The sequence below is a fragment of the Thermobia domestica genome, unplaced genomic scaffold, assembly GCF_964235325.1.
Source record: "Thermobia domestica unplaced genomic scaffold, izTheDome1.hap1.1 HAP1_SCAFFOLD_1141, whole genome shotgun sequence".
NCBI lineage: Eukaryota > Metazoa > Arthropoda > Insecta > Zygentoma > Lepismatidae > Thermobia > Thermobia domestica.
In genome coordinates, this window is record NW_027656851.1 from 1,946 (window position 1) to 14,592 (window position 12,647).

Sequence of the window (12,647 nt, forward strand, 5' to 3'; positions counted from 1 at the left end):
TGATCTTATAATTAATAATGTAGTGGGAACTAAGCACATCGCTGTTTGGAGTATTCTAAAGTTAGTGTGACTTCCTATGGGCTTCAATTACGATCGACGACTACACATATACTAATTAATCGAATAGCAGCGAGAATTTCGAATGAAACTAAGCAACTATCTCAGACACTTTTGATGAGTCTGTATATCGAAAACAATTCATTTCAATCGTAAATCTCCTCTATAAAGGGGTTTGTGGCCCTCATAAGGGCCGATTTGTATGAGATATAGGTCTTACATTTATGCCTTCTTCTCAGTTTTCTTGGGCAGAAGTACAGCTTGAATGTTGGGCAAAACACCACCCTGAGCGATTGTAACTCCAGACAACAACTTGTTTAATTCCTCGTCGTTACGGATAGCTAACTGCAGATGACGTGGAATAATCCTAGTCTTCTTGTTGTCACGAGCAGCGTTGCCTGCCAACTCAAGAACTTCAGCTGCCAGGTATTCCATGACTGCAGCCAAATACACGGGAGCGCCAGCACCAACTCGTTCGGCATAGTTACCCTTTCGCAAAAGACGATGGATTCTGCCTACTGGGAATTGAAGGCCAGCCCTGCTGGAGCGGGACTTGCTCTTTCCCTTGACTTTTCCACCTTTGCCGCGACCAGACATTGTTCAATATTCTTTCGTAATAAGATGAGAGGAAAAATTGCGGCCTCCCATGAATCAAGTCAGTTTTGTTACTACTTCAAGCGTGCACCCGAGTGCATCAAATGAAAAGCAAGGCAGTTGGCGCGAATTGAAACACGTACTGTAATTTAAATGAAGTCGATAAATCGGCGGACACATCTAATTTTGCTGAACGAGTGAGTCATCATGCCACCAAAAACTAGCGGAAAGGCTGCAAAGAAGGCTGGTAAAGCCCAAAAGAATATCTCCAAGGGAGATAAGAAGAAGAAGAGGAGGAGGAAGGAGAGCTATGCCATTTACATCTACAAAGTTTTGAAGCAAGTGCATCCTGACACTGGCATATCTAGCAAAGCTATGAGTATCATGAACAGCTTTGTTAATGACATCTTCGAGCGTATTGCTGCTGAAGCTTCTCGTTTGGCCCATTACAATAAGCGGTCAACTATCACCAGCCGGGAAATCCAAACAGCTGTGCGCCTTCTTTTGCCTGGTGAACTTGCCAAGCACGCTGTAAGTGAGGGTACGAAGGCTGTTACCAAGTACACAAGCTCTAAGTAAAAATCTTCTTCAAGATTTTTCATTTCAAACGGTCCTTGTCAGGACCAACACATTATTCGAAAGAGTTAAATCACGAAATTTGCTTCATTCTGTTATGTAGAAACACGTTGAAATCCAATTTCTATATGCTGTTAGTAAAAAAGTAAAGCACATAGCGGAGATGTGTCGTGCTTGTATACGAAAGGCATTTACTCGCCGGAGATCTACACTTAGTCATAATAATTTACTTTTAAAAAGTGGTAATACATTCCGTGTTAAGTATAGTAGTAGGTGCACACGGATCGGAAATCAGGTTATTTTAATGTGCCGTGCAAATAAACAGGCTGTTAGTGTAAGAAATAGTGGGTATAACGCTTAGAATATCGATTAATCGCTATGAAATAATGTTGATAAATTATCTCTTGAAAGTACTATAAAATTAATGTTTCTAGTATTTTCGTACTTGAAGGATAATGAAATTTGAAAAAGAGATGCCAACAGCACCTGGTGTTCCCAGGCGGTCACCCATCCAAGTACTGACCAGGCCCGATGCTGCTTGACTTCGGTGATCGGACGAGAACCGGTATATTCAGCATGGTATGGCCGTTGGCGAATGCATATGGCTTCGAGTGAGTTATTGTAGCTACGTAGGTTTGTCGGTGAATACTCAAAAAGACCAGCGCGTGGAAAGCGTTGCTAATTGTTTTAAGTAATGCATGATTACGAAATTATCGTGGTGAACGATGTGAGAATATTCGTCTTTGTGAAAAACAAAATTAGAAAAAGTATACCAACAGCACCTGGTGTTCCCAGGCGGTCACCCATCCAAGTACTGACCAGGCCCGATGCTGCTTGACTTCGGTGATCGGACGAGAACCGGTATATTCAGCATGGTATGGCCGTTGGCAACTACCTTTTCTTCAATGTCCTGTTAAGGAAGTATGTTTTAAGTAAGAATTGACATTATTAACTATAAAGGCAAGCATATTAACGTCGTTAACATTACTTGGAATATACTAATATTCGAATAAATATTTGAATGTTCGAATGATGAGTGATTCGGATGTTCATAGTGCCACTGTGTCCTATCGAGTTTACTATCACGAACCACGTATGAAATTGTATATAAATAAATAAAAATAAATCCTTTATTAAGTATTGATTACAGGAAAAAGGCAAACTTACATTCTTTAATGTACACAATGAAATGTATGAAAGATATTTTTAAGATATGTTTCACTTACCCTTTATAACGCAAGGTAGTTTTCAGTGTAGCATTCTCTTCAGCTGCGAGATAACGTAAGGCAGATGATCATTCAGTCGTGAAGCACTAAAATGTAATATACATTTTAACTATTATCGATAAGAATTATTTACTGCAGGGATGCAAATAAAGTGAGGCAAATTAGTAAATAAAAACCGATACTGTAACTGATAATATAATTAGTTGTATCTGTATTAGTTGTATATACAGTAATCGCACGATTATCCGCGGAGTTGGATGTTGGCATAATCGCGCATAATCAGCAGTATGAGCAGAAAAGGGAAATGAAATGAAATATTTAGATTTACGTCGCATACTTATACCGGTTACGCTAAAGGAGACGGTGATGATGAGTACTGAATGAAGAAAGTGGGAGGAAACGGGAGAAACCCGAGAAAACCCATGAGCACGGTCTTTATGCACGACAAAGTTCACACGGCACGAGCTGGGATTGAATCAGGGACCCCAAGCACCGGAGGCCAAAAAACGGACAAAAAGTCTTTCGTGCAACTTTCGTTTTCGGTAAAAAGTTTACACATAATTTAGAAAGAGTAGTTTTCTGGTCTTTTTATTTCACAAGTTGGTTCATGTCTATATTTTTTACATGCATAAAAAATTTTTCAACTCCCTTGCTTATTTCCTGTTAAAGACCTCTACCTCTGATTGTATTTTTTGCACATATTCTTATTGTTTTCAGACAACATTTCTAAAAGCGTAATTTATCGTCAGCAAGAAAAGAAAAGGAAAGCCTCGGATAGTGGAATGTGTACTGTATATATATATATATATATATATATATATATATATATATACGTATTAGTATATAGTTTTATTTTATACGTCTCCTATTATTACACAATGTGCAGATATTGTCAAAGCGCAAGTAAATATGTATAACTCCCCGTTCTGCACTTAATAACTTGAAAGAAGTTCGGGGAAGGTAGTGTAACAGAAAGTGCAAACAGAAATGAGGGTTTAAAGGCATTTAATATTATTCCGTAGTAGTATGATTTTTTGTAAAAAAAAAAATATATATATATATATATATATATATATATATCTAAACATACATATTCAATGATATAGTAAGAGGTTAGCAGCACTGATAGAACTGCAGAAAGTACAAAACCGTTAATAAGAAAGAGAGAGAGATGGTGGCCGCTTTTGTGCTTTTCATTGGCTAATTCCGAATTGCGCGCGAATACGTACGAGATTTCTTTCTTTTTCCTCTTCGCAGCCCAGATGTTGCCAATTAGAAGTTTTTAGTACTACATTTGTATGAAAATGTTGCCTTTAAGAAATGTGGTTTGCATACAGAGAAAAGAGCAAAATGAATATTTACCTTAGTGGGCATGAAAAAAGACGAAACATTTTGCAAGATGGACACACGAACTTCCTTAATGCAGGCGTTCAGTACATTATTGTAAAGAAAAAAACACTAAAAAGAATTACTTCAATATCCCTAGCAACATTCAACAATTCATAGAGAAAAATCTTTATTTTGAGAACAATGGAAAACTATGTAATTGTAGATAACTACTAAATTTAATGATTAAGGAAAACGTTTAGGCCCGGCCCTTCAGAAAGAAAGTGCACAGAATATTCTCTCATGGAAGCAATTGCAAAATCAACATTTTGTTTGCAGTTATAATTAGAGGATCTATATACAGGGTGTTCGAAAAAGAATGTATCCTCTTGAAAGAAAATATTCTCTGGGCCCCTAATCCTTTATATACCGAAAGGAAGTTTGTATAGCATTTTTTCTTACCTTCGTTAGAAGAATTGAAAGTGACTACTATCGTGACACGGGAGATATTTAATCGATAGTCGAATTACTCACATACTCGAATGAACACGTCTCTTGTAAGGAGAGGAAAGGCTTCTGTGATCCGCTATCGCAGCTGTGTCATATCTGCAGAGAATGTTAGGACACAAACGTGATCTTTGAGAGCCTCGTGAAAAGAAGTCGCATAGTATCATGTGTGGAGACATCGGGGCCATCTGAAGAACGCTTCATCATTAGGACCAAGGGCGAGTTACGAAACACTCTGGGATATATTTATTAACATAACTTCTCGTCATTCTGCAAGTGTGGTGGAGCTCCATCCTATTGGAAAAGGAAACCTCGGGAGCCCTCTTCATGTGTAGGTATCGTTCACATCTGAAGCATGTGAAGATAGATTACTGTACTATCGTGTACCTAAAATCATTTTCTACGAATACGAACATGTCTACACTGAAGGCAGTGCAGCTCTTTTTCTCTTTTTTTTGGTCATGTATTGTAACGCGGGGCAATGCACACAATAACATGTAATGTTGTGTATCATCATAAAGGGCCAGGGCGATGATTGGATCTTGATGGACGTGGAGAACTGATAGGTGATGTGAGTGGTATTGTGATCTATGGTTGTATGTTTACTGATGAATGCATAAGGAGAGGTGAAGGGGTTGCCTTTTTTTTTATGTCGATCGGGAGGGAAGCGATTGGGAAACTTTTGACTTTGTTTTTCAACCGAATATATTGATTGAATAGGTCGCCGACAATTTTACGGGGCGTCACGTCGTTGCCTTTTTCATGTCGATCGCGAGCGAAGCGAGCGTTTTTTTTTTTTTTTTTTTTTTTTTTTTTTTTTTTTTTTACCGACAATATGTATTGAATCGGTTGCCAACACCTTTAGGGGCGCGTCACGTCCTTCTTTCTGTGCTGATCGCGAGCGAAGCGAGCGCGAAATTTTTGACTTTTTTTTTTTTTTTTTTTTTTTTTTTACCCACAATATTTATTCAATCGGTCGCCAACACTTTTAGGGGTGCGTCACGTCCTCTTTTCTCTGCTGATCGCGAGCGAAGCGAGCGCGAAATTTTGACCTTTTTTTCTCTTTTTAATTCTTTTTTTTCTTTAAGAAAAAATATTGATTTCATAGGTCGCGAACATTTTTACGGGATGCAACATCGTTTATTTGTTTTTCCAACCGTCTTTCTGTCTTGAGCCCCCGCCAAGTTAACTTTATGGTGGACAAAAACTATGTGCGGTGGGTTACCGCGGGGTTCTCCCGTTTCCTCCCACTTTCTTCATTCCACCACCATTTCAATCATTTCTCATAATCAGCGCCTCTTTTAGCCTAAGCGGCATAACGTGGGACGTAAAACAAAGATTTCCTTTAGTTGCTTTCTGTCTTGATTACGAGCGCGAAATTTTTTACTTTTTTTTTCTTTCTTTTGATATTATTCATTTAATAGGACGGCAACACCTTTACGGGCCGCCGCGTCGTCGTTTACACTTCTTCAGCCCATATTCTTTCTGCTTGTTCGTTTTCCGGCATCTTGTTATCACCGCCCGCGGCAATGCCTATGTCTTTCATCGCTTTTTGAAGCAAATCTTTAATAAATATGCACTCTCACATTTGTACTAATATGCATACCACAGTGGATAGACTGTAACTAGGAAAGCAGAAGCCTGCATATCATATTATTTAACAGTTGAAAGTGAACTGTCATTTTAAGTTTGATTTTGATCAGATGAGTGCAGTTCAACTCGTCGACAATTGTGAAGATTCTCGAGGTTAGGGACCATCCATTTTGTGCTTTGTAATGAAAATGGCTGCAGCCAAACTTCTCTGATCTGAATGAAACTTGGCATGATGATACATCTTGACCTGCTCTACAAGTTTATTTAGTATTTTCCGTTGCGCAGGCTTTTGCTTCTCCAGGTTCTCCCATGGAACTGAGAAACGTATTCAGTCGAACTTCTGCGGTAAGTCAGTATATCATCCTGAGAAGTTTGATCGAGATAGCAGAGGTTCGACTATTCGTTTTTCAATTCCATGTGATATTACAACACGGTGAACTAAATTTATATAGAAACACTTTGATTTTGTTTTGTTTTTTGCTAGCATTAAACTGAGAAAATGTTATTCAATAGACAGAGAACACCACTCAAAGAAAAGTACATCATAAGAATATATATATGGTTGCTGTGGTTCTCGGTTTAATTTGCTAGTTAAGAAACTTGCTCTAAATAAGTACATCTTACAGGTGAAAAACTAAGCCAGGCGATAGAATTAAATATAAAGTTATACACTTTTATTTTACGTTTACTAGTGTTGGGTTACTACTGTAAAATAAGTCAGTATATATGAAAGATAACTGTATTAGGTACTATTTTCCACCGGCGGTGTATTCTTGCATAGTGTACTTAATGTTTACAAGCGGGGCGCTACTAGTATGGATGCATGACAAGTGCTATTGAAACTCGAAAACTAACTGGTTTCCACTACCCTTGCTTATACGTATACCCGCGTCGCCTTCGCTCCTGTTCACTTTGGACGCACATTCTTGCTATCGCTCAGGCCCCCAGCTTTCTCCTGTTTTGGCTCCCTTAAATAGTATTCGTGCTTTTTATTGGCCACCTGGCAAAGCACTTGTAATGATTTTACACCAGTAACTCTAAAATACATGTGTATTACTTTATTTAATTCTGTCGTCTGCAGAATTTTTTTTTTTTTCGTACAAATATGCCTTTTCATGCAGAACACTGAATTTTGCCTGTAAATTTTTGAGAATATGCTGTGACGAAACTTGAGCACCGTTCTTCTTTTCTTTCTTATCACGAGTCTTCTTTAGCCTAATGAGCACAATCATCACACGATAACGACTATTCTTTTCATTTAACTTGTAAACAAGTTGAACTAATAATAATAATTGATGTACAAAGGAGAAGTGTCCTACATATTTGAGGTAAAAAATAAAATAAATATACTTCTACTTCATCCGTGTTTACAAAGTTAAATGTTATCGATTTACAAAAAATGGTCACCTATCCACACACTGACCAGGCTCGACACTGCTTGACCATACATATTAAAACATCGGTCCCACTGAATACACAAGTAGTAAGCACATTCACATAAAAATAATTAGGATTACAGTATATAAAATGCGTTAATTAAAATAGCAAATGCCTTACCTTATCACAGGCGATCCAAAGCCACTGCACATCATCTGCTACGCACACTATATTCCTCCAATATTTCACTCACTTCCTATATCACGCAACAGAAAATATTAATAAAATTCACTTAGCAACATTTTCATTTTTAATCAACAATACGTATAACAATTAAGAATAAAATTAATTGTGAGCACATTGTTATAATTAGAATACTGTTTTTATTCGTTTACAAATATGGGATTAATATAGAGCTGGCAGCAACAATATATACAACTCATCCTGTATGTATCGTAAATCCTAACTTGAGAAGACATCTCTGACGCAAACAATGAGACAAGAAATCAAATACTATATCCGACACATTTGGGGTTTATTGAACTTCAATGTTGGAAGATACCACCTTGTCGGTAGTACAAATGTAATATCCTTACAACACGCGGAACTTTTGCCAGGCATATCTAGGAATTTGGGAAGATTAATTGATATCCTTAATGTGCAATGTATGATTATGACGCATTGTTATGTACACGCAGACGGAACCAGGACAATCTATAGATGACATTTGCACTGTGTTTGGACAATTTGTTCGCAGAAAATAACCGTTTTTGTCTATGAATACTTGAGAACATGGAAGGTATGAGATATACATTTTATGCGCAAATATTATAATACAAATCATTGTTAGTTTGGTGGATGCGTGAAAGAAAGAAAAGGAGTAGATTTTTGCAGACGTCCGGATATAAAGCGAGAACTGAGAATACGCATCTATAACATCTATTTTCTTTGTGTTAATGATATCGATGAACTAAACGGGGAAACTAAAATACAACTGTTTGCAGTATAATTCGAAGTATAGTCAAGTGCAGAGGCGTACTCACGGGGTGTCCACCGGGTGCGGACTCCTCGCAAAAGTTCCTAAGTGAACATACATTTGCAGACTTTCTCATTAAATGTAGTTATTAACAGGGAAAATATTGATGTATCATCAATATAAATCTGATCTTACACTTCATCTGTACTCTGTCTGTATCATGTTTTTGTGAAAAAGTAAGTGGAATATTTATCGTGTTTTCGAATGCAGAATAATAGTATATAGACATAGTGGCTTGTAGTATTGGAACCTTGCCCCCCGAAGCTTGGATCCCTTAGAAGAAAAAAAAATGCATGCGCGCCTGGTGAAATGGTTAACGAATTCAGTTCACTCGATGAATCGACAGATAGTAATACACATTTCGACAGATCGACAGCATTCGACAGATACAGACATATGAAAGTAGCACAAGAATTAGGCGAAAGTCCGTGCGTTTCCTCAATTCACGTAGGAAACAACAGAAAATATCAACTACCATAAAATAATCCGTATATATATTTAATTTATTTGGAATAAAATAAATATAGAAACAACCTGTTCATACATAACTACGGTAAGTGCGTTAATTGCTAACGTAAGAACAAATATGAAACAAGGCACAAAATAAAAAAGAAAAATAAAGTTAAAGGGAATAAATATTTAGGCTTGATTGTCATTCGTATTAAGAAGCTGGGTAATAAAATGTTAAAATCTACAGAAAATTATGAAATTAAATCAGGATTTGAAATAAAAGTCTATACATTGGAAGTAGGCCAGGGAGTTTGCAAGGCAGATGTGTGCGACACGCGTTACTTTATAGATTCCCTTCATTGAACTATAGTAAGCAGTACGAAGATGGTACTTTGCGTATAATCACAGGAAGGATTGAAGTTAATTACCATGGTAATATAATTATTTATTGATAAGTATTTCCATGTTAAATTATGAAAATTATAAGCACAAGGAGGGTGAAAAAGTAGTGTGACCGACTTAGCAATGACTGAAACATAAAATAGAAAAGCGAATAAAAACAAATGCCTTTTGAGTTATGTGGAATAAAGTTTCTTCTAGCCAGTAAGGAAGAATAGGATCTGGTGCATTCATTGAATACCTGAAAAAAATCGTTTATCAAAATAGAAGGAAACACACTTATCGTTGTGGCAACTACGAACTTCTGTTTACCTCAGCCCGCCTCAGCAAGTGCTTTCTATCCGGTCCGCGCTCCGTAACCAAACTCAACGCTGCCTGCTAGCGAAAATTCAACCCCTAACCCCAAAGAGACCGAGGACAAGTCACCCACTGAGCGAAGACCACCCCGACGGAAAAACTACGCCGATGCCACCAATGAAGAACAACAGCCACCCACACCCCAACCATCCAGCAAAGTGAACGACCAACGTCCAAACAACGCAGAATCCACCACACAAGATAACTCCTCCATCATGGACATGATCAAGGACATCAAAGACCTTTTCCAGGGACTCAACCTCAGATCATTCCTGGAAAAAATCAAGACAGGCCTGAGGAAGATCGCAGAAGCAACCGACCCAGTCTCCAAAATCACCACGATGTTCGAAGTCATCGCTTCGTTGGTCGATGATGGTACGCAATAGACCGACCATTTCCCGTGACCTCAGGGTCGTCCATTGGAATGCGGAGGGCATCCGTACCCAAAAACCCAACATAGAGGACTTCCTCCAGAGAGAACGGGTAGACATCGCCCTAATCTCGGAAACCTTACTAAAACCTCCAATCACCTTCAAAATCAAGAATTACCTCACCCACCGAACAGACCGCCCAGGAGCCACCACCAAGGGCGGAACCGCCATCCTAATCAAGAATCACCTACCCCATGACCTCCTTCCCCCCCTCCAACTCCAATCCCTCGAGGTCACGGGCATCATACTGTACTCACCAGAAGGTCCGATACACATCTATGCAGCCTACAAGTCACCCACAACTCCACTGGAACCACAAGATCTACGCACGCTACGTCAACAAGGCCACAGAATAATAGTTGGGGGAGACCTAAACTGCAAGCATCCTGAGTGGAACTCGAGAAGAAGAAACGAGAATGGCAACACACTCCACCGGGCACTCAGGAACATTGACTTCATACCAGCTGCCCCAACAGAACCAACACACTTCCCCCGCAACGGAGGACGCCCAGACGTATTGGACATGATGCTAATAGCCAATCTTGCCATACTAGACGGCCCAAACGTTATACACGCACTGAAGTCAGACCACATCCCAGTGACCCAGACAATAGCAATCAGACACCACATGCAAACCTCCAACCTACCGACGATCACACAAACCGACTGGAACCACTATAGACAAACACTGGCAGACTCAGTTGACCCACGAATCCCGGTGAACACCACAGAAGAAATAGACGAAGCAGTGGAAACTTTAACCAAGCAGATGCAAACGGCTCTCCGGCTTGCCACGACCACAACAAGTGCCAACTCCAAACCTCCAACGTCTGAAGAAAAGCGCACAACGTTCCTCATTCAACTCAAACGATGGGCAAGGAAACAGTGGCAGCGAAGTCGGCACCCCAGATACAAGACCCTATGGAACAACCTCACTGCCCGTGTGAAGAAACGACTACTCCGCATCAAGCTCCAAGCCTGGAACCAGCGTCTCCAAGAACTGGAATCGCCCAACCGTGATTTCTGGCGACTGGTTAGAGGATTCTCCAAACCAGCAGGAGGACCGAAGACCTATCCACTCGAAGGCCCCCAGGGTCTTCTCCATGAACCAGCAGAGCAGGCCGAGCTGTTTGCAGACACCCTTTCGAACATCCTGCAACCCAACAACACCCCTGTCCCAGCGACCATCCAAGAAGCAGTACGACGGACCATCGAAGAAACTGACTTCGAACACCCAACGCCAGCTAATGCACTCACCACCCCCAGAGAGATCCAGCAAGTCCTCAAACACATCAGCCTACATAGAGCGCCAGGTCCGGACAAAATCACCCCAGAAGCCCTGCGCAACATCCCACGCAAGGCCCTGGTTCTGCTCTGTAAAATTTTCAACGCTATCATGCTAACAGGACACTTCCCGCAAGCGTGGAAAGAAGCCAGGATTGTGATGATCCCGAAACAAGGAACAGCCCGGAAGAACCCCGTCAACTACAGACCGATCAGCCTCCTCTCGCACACAAGCAAGGTGTTCGAGAGGATCTTCAAAAGAAGAATGCAAGACTTCATCGACGACCGAGAGCTCCTTCCAGAACATCAATTCGGTTTCCGAGCCGGACACAGCGCAGAACTACAGCTCGTCCGAGTAGTGGAACTCATTACGGCGAGATTTAACGAAGGAGGCCACACCTTGGGCGTCTTCCTGGACATAGAGAAGGCATTCGACAAGGTGTGGCATGAAGGGCTGATCCACAAACTACACCTACAGGACTTTCCGCACTACCAGATCAGGATCATCGCATCTTACCTCTACAATAGAACGTTCTTCGTCTCCCACGCAGGCCAACGTACACACCCACGAACCATCCACGCAGGGGTCCCACAAGGCTCCTGCATCTCCCCAATCCTATACGCTATGTACACGAGCGACATCCCAACAACCCCAAATACCACCCTTGCAACCTTTGCGGATGACACCGCTATCTTCGCGAGCCATGGCAACGAAAGATACGCAACAACCTATCTGAGACGCCACCTGCACCTCATTGACAGATGGACCCAAACTTGGAAGATCCAGGTCAACGCCAGGAAAACAGCTGTGGTAAACTTCACAAAGAGAAGAAACAGAACCCCTGCGCAGTTCCACCTTGCAGGAGGCCAACTACCCGAAGAAGACCAAGCAAAATACCTGGGGGTCCAGCTCGACCGGAAGCTCACTTTCGAAGAGCACATCAATGCAGTCACGAAGAAAGCGTTCCAACGATTCATGGCTCTCCTTCCCATCCTCCTCTCCCCGTCCCTCTCTCATAAGACACGTCGCCATGTCTATGAGATGAGCATCCGACCTATCCTACTGTACGCACACCCTGCGTGGCAACACTCCTCAACAACCAGACTACGTAAGATGCAAGTCATACAAAACAGAGCAGCCAGGGCCATCACGGGCCATTCAATGGACACGAGGCTGGAGCAGATCCACGAAGACCTCGAGCTCACATTTCTGGACGCAGAAAGAAGAAGACGATCTGCCACCTTCTGGCGTAAGATAACAGCATCACCACACCAGCATGTCAGACGCATCGGCACCGCAGACCCACGACGCAACTGCTACAGAATGCCACAACCACCACAATGAACGGAGAACAGAGATGAAACAAGGAGGGCGCGACAGTTGCGGCTCCTCACAATAGAGACGTAAGAACAGGAAACAAACCATAAGCCAAT

At 41.0% G+C, this 12,647-nt stretch overlaps 2 non-coding genes across 2 annotated transcripts; both read right to left on the reverse strand.

The window, feature by feature from the left end:
- Positions 1-1,701: 1,701 nt before the first annotated feature.
- LOC145677643 (5S ribosomal RNA) lies at positions 1,702-1,820 on the reverse strand. Its single transcript, XR_014129915.1, has one exon. It is a non-coding gene; the product is annotated as a 5S ribosomal RNA (ribosomal RNA).
- A 177-nt stretch (positions 1,821-1,997) lies between these two features.
- LOC145677647 (5S ribosomal RNA) lies at positions 1,998-2,116 on the reverse strand. Its single transcript, XR_014129919.1, has one exon. It is a non-coding gene; the product is annotated as a 5S ribosomal RNA (ribosomal RNA).
- Between the last annotated feature and the right edge of the window lie 10,531 nt (positions 2,117-12,647).